The sequence below is a fragment of the Amyelois transitella genome, chromosome Z, assembly GCF_032362555.1.
Source record: "Amyelois transitella isolate CPQ chromosome Z, ilAmyTran1.1, whole genome shotgun sequence".
NCBI classification, from domain to species: domain Eukaryota; kingdom Metazoa; phylum Arthropoda; class Insecta; order Lepidoptera; family Pyralidae; genus Amyelois; species Amyelois transitella.
Genome location: NC_083535.1, coordinates 12,920,082 through 12,936,968, shown reverse-complemented (window position 1 = coordinate 12,936,968; position 16,887 = coordinate 12,920,082).

Here is a 16,887-nt window from a genome sequence, read left to right as displayed (position 1 = left end):
GTCGCCTTTTACGACATCCATGGTAAAGATGGAGTGGTGAAAAGTAATATATATCCTTTTCCAGACTCTTTATTTATAAATACGTATAATTTTAAGAGGATTTGTTTAGTAGATAACGCGTGACGAGGCAACAAACAAACAAACATAATTACTATCGCATTTATATCAAAAGTTAGAATTGAAAAGAAGAAAAACACTAAACACAATTTACCCTGAACGTCTGAACTGAACAGGAATGTCAATTCCGATAGTCAAACAATGCGAATAATCGATTACGAACGTACGAGCGGTGACAATCGACTCCGAAACCCGATACATGCATTGTCTATTAGCATTCAAGTCTATGCACTACGCCTGTCAACCATCCAAGTGACTAATTGGTCAGGTCAAGTCAATTAAAATTCTAAGTGACTTGGTGACGTAGTTAGGCGTCCGGCCGTAGTGGAGTTGCATTATTGGCGCATAGATATTTCGGCACGGCTAATTCAAACTTTGACAGACGAAGATACCTACTCTATTGTGTGGTATTGTACTGTAATTAAGTACTATGCTTAGTTAATTTTGGAATGGATGGATCCATTGCAGTTTGAAAATGCTTTTAGCAATAATTTGTGCTATTATTGTTAACTAGAATTCACCCGCCGTGCCGTGTGGTTCCCGGCACCTATGAATAACATGAATAGGACCACTCCATCTCGTTACCATGGATGTCATTAAAGGCGACTAAGGGATAGGCTTGTAAACTTGGGATTCTTCTCTTAAGCGATGGGCTTGCAACCTGACACTATTTGAATCTCAATTCTATCATTCAAGAATTGAACGACTTTATCGACGAATCTCGATTAAAAATTTAGTGTTTAGAGCAAATTTGTTTGTTTACAATAGAATAATATACAGATAAATAATAGTGTGACAAATTCACTGTTCCTTTTTCATAAATATACTGCATTCCTTCATAAATTGTTTTTTTTTTTATAATGCGTACTTGTATTAGCGTACTCTGATAAAAAAAAGCCCAAAGCAGCGTTGAGTACTATGTCTATAATGATCTGTTATGAATAAACAAAATATACCAATAAAGACATACCACTAACAAGTCGACTTCATAATAAACAAGTCGCAAGATGCAATGTAAATATGCAGTGACAGAATAAATCCCTTAAGTACCTGCCGTATTAAAAAAACACCAGAGAAGCATGTAAAACCACACGGACTTACAATGGCGTCTCTTCAACCCAATTAGTACGCGGAGTCAGTTACCATTCCATCGCAACTAATTGGTAACTATTCAGAGTATATTCAGAGTGTCCCGCGTCATTTGCACCGAGGTTTAAAAAGCACGTATTTTGCTGTGATAAGGCTAGTTTCAGAATGTATACATTCAGTCAGAAAAGTATCGGGAATGGATTATTTATTTATGGTTCCAAATTCAAATTTTTGTTTTTTTGTTGTTGTTAGATTGGCACAACTGTTTTCCATTTTGGCGCGGAGTTTGAGTTGCATCTGTTGTTTACATTAAATACAGTGCTATTTTTAGTTATATCATATCTAGTGTGTATTGCTAATTTCATAATGGATAAAAACATCGAACAAAGAGTTTGTCTTAAATTTTGCATTGCCAATGGAATATCGTGTTCGGAGTCACTGAAAATGTTACAGAAGGCTTACGGTGAATCGACTTTATCAAAAACTCGTGCTTATGAGTGGTACAAAGCGTTCAAAAGCGGTCGAGATGTGATGGAAGATTTGCCTCGCTCTGGTAGGCCATCAACGTCTGCAACTGAAGTTAACATCGCAAAAGTGAAGGAAATAGTGACTGAAAATCCTCATTCAACTTTGAGAGAGATAGCCACCGAACTTTCTGTATCTCACGAGTCGATCCGTACCATTTTAACTAATAATTTGGGTATGAAACATGTTGCCGCTCGGCTAGTCCCAAAAGACCTGAATTTTTTTCAAAAACTCAATCGCATGAGAGTCGCTGAGGACATGCTAGAACGAGTCAATTCCGACCCAACATTCATGAAACGCATTGTTACTGGTGACGAGACGTGAGTTTACGAGTTTGACATGCAAACTAGTCAACAAGCTTCGGAGTGGCGCCTTCCAACTGAACCGAAACCGAAAAAACCACGCCAAAGTCGTTCAAAAGTCAAAGTCATGTTGACTGTTTTCTTTGACTATCGCGGTGTTGTGCACTCGGAATTCTTGCCGGAAGGTCAAACGGTAAATAAGGAATATTATTTGAGTGTTATGCGGCGTTTAAGGGAGCAAATCCGACGAAAAAGGCCAGATTTGTGGAAAGAAAATTCTTGGATTTTGCACCATGATAATGCACCTTCGCACAAGGCCATCATTGTGAACGAATTTTTAACCAAACACTCAACAAATACCATCGAGCAACCACCATATTCACCAGATATGGCTCCAGCCGACTTTTTTCTTTTTCCTAAACTCAAATTACCACTTCGTGGCACCCGTTTTCAATCGGTAGAAGACATAAAAGAGAATTCGCGGCGAGAACTGACCTCAATTCCGGAAACAGCGTTTAAAAAATGTTTTGATGATTGGATTATTCGTTGGCGTAAGTGTATCGTTTCTAAAGGAGCATATTTTGAAGGTGATAAAATAAATTTGGATGAATAACAAACAGTTTGTGTATTATTGATCTTTTCCTGCTACTTTCTTGACAGAGTAGTACATCACGCGTCGTTCATAAGCGCGTTGTAGCCGAGCGTTGCGCAAACGTTGTGAGATACAATAACGATGTGTTTTCGTTTTAAATTCGTGTGTCAGTGTTAAAATGAATCTTATTTTGTAACTCTTTAATTTAAAATGTATTCTAAAATAAGTTGAGTCGGTCTGTAATATCTACAAAAAATTCTATGCGACAGTATGATATACATATATAATGTCGAGCGACGAAGCGAGTTTGCATGACATCGCCATTATAATAAATTCAGTGTGTCCCGCGTCATTCACGCCTAGTTTTAAAACTTCTGGCATTTTGCTGAATGTAATTTTAGAATGTAGTAGTAATGCAGTTTCAGAATGAGAGGCGTTAAAAACGCGCGCGTTTTAAACCTTCTGAGAAACTAACATTTAAACTCCGTGAGTGTTAACTTGACGTGCCAAAGGAGTATTATAACTGATTCATTAAAATGTATTTACGTTAAAATGTCTGTCTATAATAACATCAAAAAAAGCCTATTTGAAAAACGGACGGAATTTCCGTAGCTTTGCAACTAATTGGTAACTATTCAAAGTTTCCTGCGTCATCTGTACATAGCTTAAAAATGCTGGTATTTTACCGTTGCAGAAGAGGTATTTTACCGTTGCAGAAGAAGTATTTTACCGTTGCCGTTGTAGATTGAAAAGGTGTGACTTAAATTTTCTGCGTTGTATGAACAAACAAAAAAAAACAGGCCACCAATGGTTTCTTATCAGAATTAGTAAAAGAAAACGCATTCAGTAAATTACCCCAAATTTATATATTCGGAGGCGCCCAATAGATTCAGGGAGTAAGTCCATAATATTTTTTTTGGACCAGTAGATTATCTTTATCTCTACACAATCATCCAACTTGTGAAGTACTTATATGTATTTTTATTTGATTTGCAGTATATATAAATTTAAGCTTAAATCTTTTTATGTCATACAAATAACAACCAGACTTTAAGCTCTTAACTTTCACTGTAACTTGAACTAAACGACTTCGTCCACGTGGAATCATTCCCGCGGGGACTCCGGGATAAAAAGTAGCCTATATGTTATTCTGGGTCTTCAGCTACCATGGACGTCTTCCAGTCTTCATTCTAATCGACATTAGTGCACAATTTAGGGTTCATAGATTATAAAGGATAATAATAACAACCTCATTTGTTTAATAATAGTAATGGCTGGTAATAGACGCTTAAATAGATGTAAAAGAAAGCAAAAATTAGAATTGTTTTTTGAGTGCATAATTATTATGATACTCGTATTATATGTATAATCGAGTTAACTAATTTTAGATCATCCTACTAATATTATAAATGCGAAAGTTTGTGAGTATTTCAGGATGTCAGTATGGATGTTTGTTGCTCTTTCACGCCTAAACTACTAAACCGATTTTGACGAAATTCGGCAGGTTCCGAGATAGAGTTGTCCGGAAGAGAGAACATTTTAACAAAGAGGCAGAAGACGCGAACGAAGTCGTGGGCAAAAGTTTTATAACACACAAGAAAAAATATGTTCGCTTCATTATATGACAACCCAGGATCTTGCGCGCAAAAGAATCGCTTCGTGTATCTTTGAAGTATGCAGGGATCGTGGTAAGCGGAGAAATGTAGTCTTAGCCTACCACTGCGGGAAAGTAGTGGTATTTTATGTATGTACTTTTATGCCTACCACTGCAGGAAAAAGGTGGTATTAGGTATATGTATGTAAGAAAGTGTATCTTACACCTTTTTAATTCAATTACTAATACAACATTTAGCGAGCGCGCGTAAACTAGAAACCGAGATCTAATTATTGTAACTAGTTGTTAATTTGTTGTAATATAAATCGTTTCCAGGTCTCAGGGGTTGTGGGCACGGCAGCGGTTGCTATTCCCGCGGGAAGTTTACACAGCGGGAATTCAGAGAACGTTTCTATTTACCGTGCAGATTAGGGACCCAGCGTGCGGTTTTCTTGGAACTTATTACAGTACCTGGGCGACCGAGCGCGGCTCTGTATTTCGTCCACTTGCTACGATTTCTGCATATCTTTTTCGTAAAAGTAGGAATTGTATGATAAAAAAAAATCTTGTTTAAATGGACTTTGTTATGACACGAGAGAATTTGCTACTGAAATGTTTGTTTGTTTCTTTTTATATATATAAAGATGGACGGATGGACGTGCATCATAAGGTGCCTAGTTTCGGAATGAAAGAAAGATAAAATTCTTTATTTGGCGCAAAAGGTGACATTACATTCTACTTCCTACTAATATTATAAATGATAAAGTTTGTGAGTATGTCGGGATGTCAATATGGATGGATGGATCACGCAAAAACTAATGAACCGATAACGATGAAATTTGGTATGTAGGTAGCTGAAAACACAAAATAACATATAGGCTACTTTTTATCCCAGAGTTCACGCGGGATTGATTCCACGCGTACGAAGTCGCGGGCGGCCTCTAGTATTATATAATATAGAGTTATGACGTAGAATTCAAAGCTGGTTCATTTATCAAAAACTCTTAACGTCCAAATTAATGACAAACTGTCTTGTCCTAACCTTGATAGGATTTCCATGCGGACGAAGTCGAGGGCAGCCTCTATTGTTCATAATAATAAAAATTTCAATAATTACATGATGTGACCTGTTAAAAGTCAAAATTGAAAACAAATGATTGCGGACAAGAGCTGAGCTGAAAAATAAATAGTGCGGTCATATTTTAAAGCGGTTGGAACCACAAGTCATAACATGTCCACTTCATCACGTCCAATAACAGCTGAATCCATTTCCATCAAACGCGATCAAAAACCATTACGAGAGCGTTTTCAATTAAAAAGAAACTCATGCCGTGTGGTTCCCGGCACCGATGGAAAAAGAATAGGACCACGACATCCCTTTTCCTTGGAAGTAGTAGGATATAGTATTCTAAGATAAGATTCTGTGCATACTTGGAATTCTTCTTTTAGGCGATGGGCCAGCAATCTGTCATTATTTGAATCTCAATTATATCAGTAAGCCAAACAGCTGAACGTGGCCAGTGTTTTCAAGACTGTTGGCTTTGTCTACCCCGCAAGTATGTATGTTTATGTAATTATTAACTCTTTGACTTCATACACAAGTGAGAGTGGTTAGAAATATCTTGAACAATAATACAACTGAATAAAAGCCTCTCGGAAAATTGTATTGTCCACAGTAAGCGAGTATCAGGAAACGTGACAGAGTTTTTGAAGTATATAAATTACATACATACATATGGTCACGTCTGTATCCCTTGCGGGGTAGACAAAGCCAACAGTCTTGAAAAGACTGAATGGCCACGTTAAGCTATTTGGCATTCTTTTTTGTATTGGCGCCGGGAACCACATGGCACATAAATAAATTAATAATATCCGTAATTCTGACAATGAAAAATGTAAACTTTCTACCACAGAAATTGAAATATTAAAGGACTTTAGAAGTTTAACAAGTAGTTGGAAAATGTGAGAACGCACAGGTAGGTATCAGACTATCAGATTTTGTTTTTTTTTTGTCAGTCATCGTGAATAAAAAATATAACAATTGTAGTAATTTAAGCTGCTAAAATTATTTTATAAAATGTTAGTATAACAATACAGGGTTAACATTTAAAATTCTGATTGCTATGCTTGTATGGTTAACTCCTAACAAAGTTTACATACAGATAATCACGTCTACATCCCTTGCGGGGCAGACAGAACAACAGTCTTGAATAGACCACGCTCAGCTGTTTGGGTTATTATTACAATTGAAATTCAAATAGGTTGCTAGCACATCGCCCAAAAGAACAATCTTAAGTTTACTAAATTTAACGAAGTCCAATCCTTTTTATACCAAGTAGAAATAAATAAATAAATAATAAATAAATATATACGGGACAAATTACACAGATTGAGTTAGCCTCGAAGTAAGTTCGAAAATTGTGTTACGAGATACCAACTCAACGATACTATATTTTATAATAAACACTTATATAGATAAACATCCAAGACCCAGGCCAATCAGAAAAAGTTCTTTTCTCATCATGCCCTGGCCGGGATTCGAGCCCGGGACCTGCGGTGTCACAGACAAGCGTACTACCGCTGCGCCACAGGGGCCGTCAGATTGACAGAATTATCTTAACACCCCCGAGTCAACTCGCATAAAGTGAACTCGCCTAATGTGAACTCGCCTAATGAAAAATATAGTGATGTACGAAGTGGAAGTAAACTTGTAGGTTTTATTAGGTTTTTCAATTTCCCTGACGTTAGCAGACTTTCAATTTAATTTTTTTCAAGCCTTCGTCTTCTCGGGCGCAATATTGCAATCAATTTTTTAATTAACTTTTAGCTATGAGCTTGACTAGATAAAGGGCATAGGTTAGGTGGGAATATTGTAGTGGGATGTAAATTTTTCTGTCAGCTGGTGAAATGGAAAATGTGAAATTAGTTAGGAATTAGAGCGTTTAAGAGTATAGTTAGGTGCAAATAAAGCGATATGATAATAAAATAAAATTAATCTATACTAATATTATAAAGCTGAAGTTTTAGAGTTTAATTGTTTGTTTGAACGCGCTTATCACAGGAACTACTGGTTCGAATTGAAAAATTCTTATTGCGTTGATTAGACCATTTATCGAGGAAGGCTTTAGGCTATATAACATCACGCTGCAACTATAAGGAGCAAAGAAATAATGGAATATGTGAAAAAAACGGAGAAAATTATTCATCCTTGAAGGCTTCAATGATGCTCAAAATAACTATTCCACGCGGACGAAGTCGCGGGCACAGCTAGTTACATATATCATGATTAAGAAGAACCACTACATATTTTTCCCATGGATGTCGTAAAAGGTGACTAAGAGATAAACTTATAAACTTGGGATTTCTTTTTTTTTAGGCAATGGGCTAGCAACCTGTCACTATTTGAATTTCAATTCTATCAGTAAGCCAAGACTGTTGGCTCAGTCTACCTCTTAAGGGATATAGACGTGATTATATGTATCTATGTATGCATATGAAAATGGTATGCAGGGGTCGTGGCAGGTGGAAAAATGTAGTCACTGTCTACCCCTCCGGGAAAGAGGCGTGCGTAAGATTTAGTTGCTACTCTACGAAGCACTCGTCTACGGACTAGCAAGCTACGACGCGTAGCAATGCTACGACGCGTAGCAATGCTACGACGGCGTAGCAATGCTACGATAGCGTAGCAGTTTCGTAGCTCGCCATACATACATACATAAAATCACGCCTCTTTCCCGGAGGGGTAGGCAGAGACTACCTCTTTCCACTTGCCACGATCTCTGCATACTTCTTTCGCTTCGTCCACATTCATAACTCTCTTCATACAAGCTCGGCGGTTTCGGGTACTTTTGACCTGACCCTTTACCAGGACGTCCTTAATTTGATCAAGATACGTTCGTCTAGGTCTTCCCACTCCGACCTTTCCCTCCACACTCTCCTTGTATATCTGCTTAGTCAACCTGCTTTCATTCATCCTCTCCACATGACCGAACCATCTTAACATACCCTTTTCTATTCCTGTAACTACATCTTCTTTCACATCACAACATTCCCTTATCACGCTGTTCCTTATCCTGTCACTCAATTTCACACCCATCATACTCCTTAACGCTCTCATTTCCACTGCATTTATTCTGCTTTCATGCTTCTTTTGCCATACCCAACTTTCACTCCCATACATTAATGTCGGGACCAACACGCCCCTGTGCACAGCCAGTCGAGCCTTTTTGGATAGTTTCTGACTGCTCATAAAGGCATGCAAAGCTCCATTCACCATGTTCCCCGCGTTCACTCTCCTTTCAATATCACTATCATACTTGCCATCTGATGTAAACTTTGATCCTAGATATACAAACTCTTTCACTTGCTCCACTTTTTCTCCTCCAATCAAAATATTACATGCTGTCATTTCTTTCTCCATTTCAAAAACCAGTGTTTTAGTTTTACTTACGTTCACTTTCATTCCTTTCTCTTTTAAAGCTTCATGCATACAGTTTACCATCTCCTGTAACTCCTCCGCTGATGACGCCAGTATAACCTGATCGTCGGCATAGAGCAGACATTTGACGAGTAACTCATTCATCCTTAATCCACTTTTAGACTCTTGCAAATCTGTCAAACAGCTATCCATAAATAGGTTGAACAGCCACGGTGACGCAACACATCCTTGCCTAACGCCTTTCTCAATCTTAAACCACTCAGTGTGCGCTCCGTTTATCCTGACACAAGCACTCGAATCCTCATATAAGGATTTTAGTGCTCGTATTAAGAGACTGCTCACCCCATGCATAGAAAGTGCTGACCACAATTCATTCCTCTCAACTCTGTCATAGGCCTTTTCCAGATCTACGAATGTGCAATAGACTTTTTGACTCTTGGCCAAAAACTTTTCGGCTATGCACCGCAAGGAAAAGACCTGATCAGTACATCCCATTCCCTTTCGAAATCCCGCTTGAGCATCCCATATTTTGTCATCAGTTTCATTCCTGACTCTATTAATCAATACCTTAGCATACAATTTGCCGACGACGCTAAGCAGGCTTATACCACGATAATTTTTGCAGTCCAGCTGTGACCCTTTTCCTTTGTAAAGTGGCACGATAACAGCCTTACACCAATCTTTTGGTACTCGGCCGCTTCTCCAACACAAATTGAAAAGGCAGTACAACTGACTAGCTACTACGCCTTTTCCTGCTTTAAGCATCTCGACCGACACTCTATCACACCCAGCAGCCTTTCCCGCTTTCATACTCTTAAGTGCTTCCACAATTTCGAACATTTCAATTTCGCCTTCCATCTCATTCTCTTTTTCTTCGCTATAGCAGAAATCTTTCTTATTTCCTTCCTTTTTTTCAAATAAACTTTCAAAATCCTTTCACAACGCTACCATCCTGGCATCTGATCCTAGTCAGCTCTCTGGTTATAGTATTTCCTCGGGCTGACCTTACGGATTTCCAGAATACTTTCAGATTTGACTGAAAGTCTTCTGATAGCCTTTTATCAAAATCCTCTTTATACTCTTCTTTCTTTCTAATCACAGCTTTCTTAACCAAATCTTTCATTTTCTTATATTCCTTACGTGCTTCATTCACATCTTCATCTATAACCTCTTGCATTCTTAAGTTAGCTTTTGCTGCTAACAAATCCAGCCATGCTTTCTTCTTTAATCGCACAAGTTCTTGCACATCTTTACTCATCCACGCATTTTTGTGATTTTTTCCTTTCCTTCTTCTACTTACACCACACACTTCAACAGCTACTTTCACAATTCTTTCTTTAAATTCCTTCCATCCATCTTCAATATCGCTCATTTCCTCTAAATTTTCAAATTCATCCTTCAGTCTATTAATATACTTCTTACCTACATCCATATCTTGCAAATTTTCTACTTTTACTCTTTCCAAAGCGCTGGTTTGCTCCCTTACCCTGTGCCGCCAGCGATTGAAGATACCCCTTATCCGGGATATCACCAGTAAATGGTCCGAGTCAATGCCAGCACCGCGATATGCACGGGTATCCAGCACTTTGTTCTTCAATCTTTCATCTACAATCACAAAGTCTATCATACTTTTTAAAATACCTTCCACTCTTGTGTAGGTGTGGATCTCTTTATGTTGAAACATTGAGTTCGACACAAAAAGATCCCACTCTAGACAAATTTCTAATACACTTCTTCCATTATCATTCACCTTTTCGTCACCAAACGCACCAAGCACCTTTTCATATCCATCACGCTTTACACCCACCCATCCATTAAAATCACCTAACATAATAATCTTCTCATTTGGCTTGGTAACTTTCAATACTTCTCTTACACTATTCCAGAACTCCTCGTTTTCGCTTTTTGCTGATGTTGTACCCCTCGAACCCACATCCCAAGGTGCATAAACACCTAGAACGAAGATCCGAGTGATTCCAACTTTCAGCCTAATCCATAGAAGACGAGGGCTGACACACTCATACTCATTCACGCACTCAGCCATTCGTGCAGAAAGAATTAGACCGACCCCTTGACAGCCTCGGCTGGTACTGGAAATTCCAGACCAATACGCCGTGTAAGGGCCGTGCTGCGTCGCGTCGCATCCTTTCCGCTTCGTTTCATTCACGCACAACACATCCAAACGTCTTTCATCCATCATCTGGCATACTTCCTCAATCTTATCCTTCATTCCTCCTCTTACATTCATCGTCGCAAAGCGGCTTTCAGCAGACCGCATACCGCTCCCGCCGGGAACGAGACGTGATGGGGTGCGGACACCATCGCCGCCATTTATATGCTTTTTAAGGTTCATAATGCGATTCCCACGAGACGCTAGGGAAAAATTTTGTCCGCCCCAGCAGAGCCCCGCATGCCAGGGTAAGGCTAGCCATTACCTGGGGGTCGCCCAACCCCATGGCGGAAGTGGCACGCTCGAGACTAGGCTCGCCCCTAGCCATGCATCCATCGGCGCGGCAGACCTTAGATTGGCAGGGATTTACATTAAAGAGGAATCCCAAGTCTATCCCTTAGTCGGCTCTTACGACATCCGTGGGAAAGAGATGGAGTGGTCCTATTCTTTTGTAATGGTGCCGGGAACCACACGGCGTAGAGAGCTCGCCATAGAGAGAAAAATATCTAATCTCACTATTTGAATCTCAATTCCATCATTAAGCCATACAGCCGAACATGGCGTTCCAGCCTTTGCCAGACTGCTGGCTCTGTCTACCCCGCAGGGGATATAGACGTGGCGTGATTAAATGTAAATAATACGTATGTGTATAGTAACTGGTTGGTTGGAAAACGGCCAAAGGAGAATACCAAGTTTATTAGCCTTACCCTTAGTCGCCTTTTACGACATCTATGGGATAGCAAAGTGTCGTGTAGTTCCCGGCACCATTACAAAAAAGAATAGGACCACTCCATCTCTTTCCCACGGATGACGTAAAAGGCGACTAAGGGATATAGGCTTAAACTTGGGATTCCTCTTTTAGGCGGTGGGCTAGCAACCTGTCACTATTTGAATCTCAATTCTATCACAAAGCCAAACAGCTGAGCGTGGCCTATCAGTCTTTTCAAGACTGGTGGCTCTGTCTACCCCGCTAGGAATAAAGACGTATGTATGTATGGGATAGCAACGAACTGATCCAATTCTAGAGTGTCTGGAGCCGTACATTACTTTGAATATTAATACAGGCACAAACATTGAAGTTTTTTTTTAACTTAAACTCTTTTTAATTTAGGTATCATTAAAAAGAAAATGTCACATAACCTTCGTACGGTTGGAGTTCATATTGAATTATTCAATTTGAGGCTTCCATATTGATTTCTCTTGTAATTACATCGTGTCCACGTAATATCTGTTACGTGAATAGAAAATTACGTTTCCCACACGAATGCAAATGGCCGACTTTCGCAAACATTTGCCGAGTTACACGTATACATACATACATACATACATACATACATACATATGGTCACAGCAGGTAAGTTTCAGCAAGACCCAGTACCAGGTTTGTTGTTTTTGTCTTGTTGCGACCATATTTTGACCACCTTTAAAAATTTATCGTACTATATATGTATATGGTCACGTCTATATACCTTGCGGGGTAGACAGAGTGTGTGGGACGTGTGGTTCCCGGCACCAATACAAAAAAGAATAGGACCACTCCATCTCTCTCCCATGGATGTCGTAAAAGGCGACTATGAGATAGGCTTACAAACTTGGGATTCTTTTTTTTAGGCGATGGGCTAGCAACCTATAACTATTTGAATCCCAATTCTATGATTAAGCCAAATAGCTGAACGTGGCCATTCAGTCTATTCAAGACTGTTGGCTCTGTCTACCCCGCAAGGGATATAGACGTGACCATATTATGTATGTATGTAAAAAATATTTTGTCAAACAACACTAATTCACCTTCACTACATAGTATAAAACAAAGTTGCTATTTTAGTCTGTTTGTATGCTTAAATCTTTAAAATTACGCAACGGATTTTGATGCGGTTTTTTTGTAACAGGTAGAGTGATTCAAGAGGAAGGTTTTTATGTTTAATAACATTTATAATTTTGCACCCGTGCGAATCCGGGGCGGGTCGCTATTTGTAATAAATACCTATAAACAGTCAATTAAAGCAATGCTTCAAGTACATCAGAATTGGTTGGTAAAATTTTAACAGAGTATTCGCAATAATGTACGGATGACCGCAGCGTGTGCTGACCGCAAACTGTATGAACTCGCTGTTACAGCCGGGAAGTGAACCTGCGGCCGTGCGGTCGCATTGATTCGACGTCCGACCGGAGGTTTGCTTTTTCAACTAATGATTTACGTGATATGGTTTAGTGATACATACATATATACATACAGACAAACATACGTATAATATTACAACTAATGATTTAAGTAATATTGTGGAGTGATACATACAGACATATGTACATACAAATAATAATACAACTAAAGATTTACGTAATATTGTGGAGTGATACATACATATATACATACATACATACAATAATACAGCTAATGATTTACGTAATATTGTGGAGTGATACGTACATATATACATACAGACATATATGTACATACAATAATACAACTAATGATTGACGTAAAATGGTGGAGTGATACATACATATATATATACATACAGACATACATACATACAATAATACAACTAATGATTTAAGTAATATTGTGGAGTGATACATAGGTACATATATACATACATACATACACACATATATACATACATACATAAAATCACGCCGTGATTTCGCACACACGCTGTGATTGGCTGGTGTCGTGTGACGTCATTTAGCTACGGAACTTTAAAAAACCGTTAAAAAAGTATTATTAAGAATAGATTAAACCTGTTATCATCCGCGAAGGCTGTGTGTGGATAGGATTTCTTTGTTTTTACAGTCGGTTAAAAATAGGTCGGATACCTAGATCTAGCTTTCAGGCTTTTTAATCTAAGCTTTAGCGATGTGCACTCGGAAGATTGAAGCCGGATTGAAGAAAGTGTAGTGAAAAAGAACAATGCAGTTGCTATATCGGGACGGAGTTATTTTTACATTTGAATTTTATATGTACCTATACAAAAATACATGGTTACATCTGAAAGGTGACTAAAGGATAGGCTTATAATCTTGGGATTCTTTTTTTAGGCGATGGGCTAGCAACCTGTCACTATTTGAATCTCAATTCTATCATTAAGCCAAATAGCTGAGCGTCCTATTATTGAAAGAACAAAGAAAGAAAAATTAAAGAGATGGAGTGGTCCTATTATTTTGTGTATTGGTGCCGGGAACCACACGGCGTACGTGTATAGTAATAAATAATAGTATGCATTCGTTCGTGTATGAGTCCGACTCGCGCTAAGACGGTTTTACAAGCAGATTCTTTCAGTGATACTAAAATTCAATCAAATTTAACCTATTTTCTATACGATTCAGATGGAATTTAACGTGAGAATGTATTGTTACCTTGTCATAAAAATCTCTTTTTTGTCATGACACATGTTAATTGTTTTAAAAGTTCTTAAAATTCAAATTCAGAACTTTATTGTAACTTATATAAGGTACCTATCAAATCACGCCTCTAAGTGGTAGGCAGTAACACAGCGTTAGTAGAAGACTGCCCATCCGTTTCATAAAGTTAAATAAATCTTCAACAAATCAAGAGTTCTGTCATTCTAAGTTTAATCAAATCACAGTAGGTACTCAATAAGTCACATATGTATATAAAAATACATATTTATCTAAAAGCTTACCTTCGTAACATCATTAGTACAAATTCGCAAAACGTTAACATAGTACTAATATACGTACATACATACATACATATACATATTACACAGGTTGAGTTAGCCTCGACGTAATCTCGAGACTTGTGTTACGAGATACTAACTCAACGATACTATATTTTACAATAAATACTTATATAGATAAACATCCAATACCCAGGCCAATCAGAAAATGTTCTTTTCTCACCATGCCTTGGCCGGGATTCAAACCCAGGACCTCCGCGGACAGTACTACCGCTGCGCCACAGAGACCGTCATATACGTGATATTTCAAGAAGATTAATTCATTAAATAACCCGTGAAGAGACAACAAAGAAATAAACTCACTCCTGCATTTATGATATTATATTTGGAATTGGGATTTTATATCTCTGAAAGTATCGTTGAAATATGTATAAGACGTATCATTGCAACAATTAAAAAAAAAAGAACTGTATTTGACAGGCTTAGCTATTTAATCTGTGCACATGTCAATCCGGCTAATTCCACTCTGTACTGTATGCCTGTGCGCCGACAGATAAGCCAACTTTAATGCCGGTTTCAACTACAACATTGCATGGCCTGTTCAGTTCTTGTGGATTGTGACTGGACTAAACCGTCAACTGTCACTGAACTGAACAGATTTCACTGGATTTCAGTGAAATCCGTTCAACTGTTGAACCTGTTTTGTCTTTGGATGGATGGATACGTACAATAATGAAATAAATAATTGTTTCAGTTAAAATATTAAATTTGCTATACGTATTCTTTTTAACCTCCGACTGAAAACGAAGGGGTGTTATACGTTTTAAGTGTCTGTCTGTATGTCGGTCTATCTTTGGCATCATTGCTCACAAATCAATCTTAAGTTAGTAGGCCTACCCCTTAGTCGCCTTTTACGACATCCATGGAAACGAGATGGAGTGGTCCTATTCTTTTTTACTATTGGTGCCGGGAACTACAAGGCACTTTTTTTCAACGTGCCCATTAATACCCTCTATTTATTTATTAAACCTTCTTAATGGGAAGTTAATATGAAGACAAACACTATACGATCGACATTTCTTTATTTCTCACTAGAGGCCGCCCGCGACTTCGTCCGCATGGAAACCCTATCAATCCCGCGGGAACTCCGGGATAAAAAGTAGCCTATGTGTTTTACTGGGTCTTCAGCTACCCACATACCAAATTACATCGTAATCGGTTCAGTAGTTTAAGCGTGAAAGAATAACAAACATCCATACTGACATCCTGACATACTCACACAATTTTCGCATTTATAATATTCCTAGCTGTGCCCGCGACTTCGTCCGCGTGAAATAGTTATTTTGGGCATCACTAAAGCCCTCCAGGATGAATAAATTTCCCCGTTTTTTTTTTCACAGTTTCCATTATTTTATCGCTCCTTACCTATAGTTGCAGCGTGATGTTATATAACCTAAAGCCTTCTTCGATAAATGGTCTATTCAACACGAAAATAATTTTTCAATTCGAACCAGTAGTTCCTGAGACTAACGCGTTCAAACAAACAAACAAACTCTTCAGCTTTATAATATTAGTATAGATATAGTATGAATTAAAGTTATTAGTATAATATTAGTATATACATATATAGTATGATTAAATGTGCCGTGAGGTTCCCGTCACCAATAATAGAATAGGACCACTACATCTCTTTCCCGTGGATGTCGTAAAAGGCGACTAAGGGATAGGCTTTCAAAGTTGACATTCTTTTCTAGGCGATGGGCTAGCAACCTGTCGTCACTCTTTGAATCTCAATTCTGTCATTAAGCTTAATTAGCTGAACGTGGCCATTCAGTCTTTTCAAGACTGTTGGCTCTGTCTACCCCGCAAGGGATATAGACGTGACCATATGTATGTACATATGTATGTGATTAAAAGTTCACATAAAATCCACGCAAATTGTCATCATTATTACCGTATTACCTTTAACCTGACATTGGTCGTGGTATAATTGTGAATTATAAATGTGTGTGCGATGTTGGCTCCAAGGTGGGGCTCGCCCGACAGCCCCGCGCCCTTGGCATACTTAAATAAGGCACTTTATGATTATTTAATTAAAAAGGGAAGTAAGTAAACAACAACAATTTTTCGAAAGAATTCCAACACACTACATAGTAACAATAAAAAAAGTTTATCTATGTTTAAATTTTAGTTTTTTTTTATCTGAACAACTTTTTGAGATTAGCGCATACATAAAGACTGAGTGAATAGAGGGATTTTATTATATGTTGTGGTGATGATATATGTGCCGTGTGGTTCCCGGCGCTAATACAAAAAAAAAAGAATAGGACCACTCCATCTCTTTCACACGAAAACTATTGCTTATATGTTGTCCATTCAGTCTTTTCGGGACTATTGGCTCTGTCTACCCCGTAAGAGA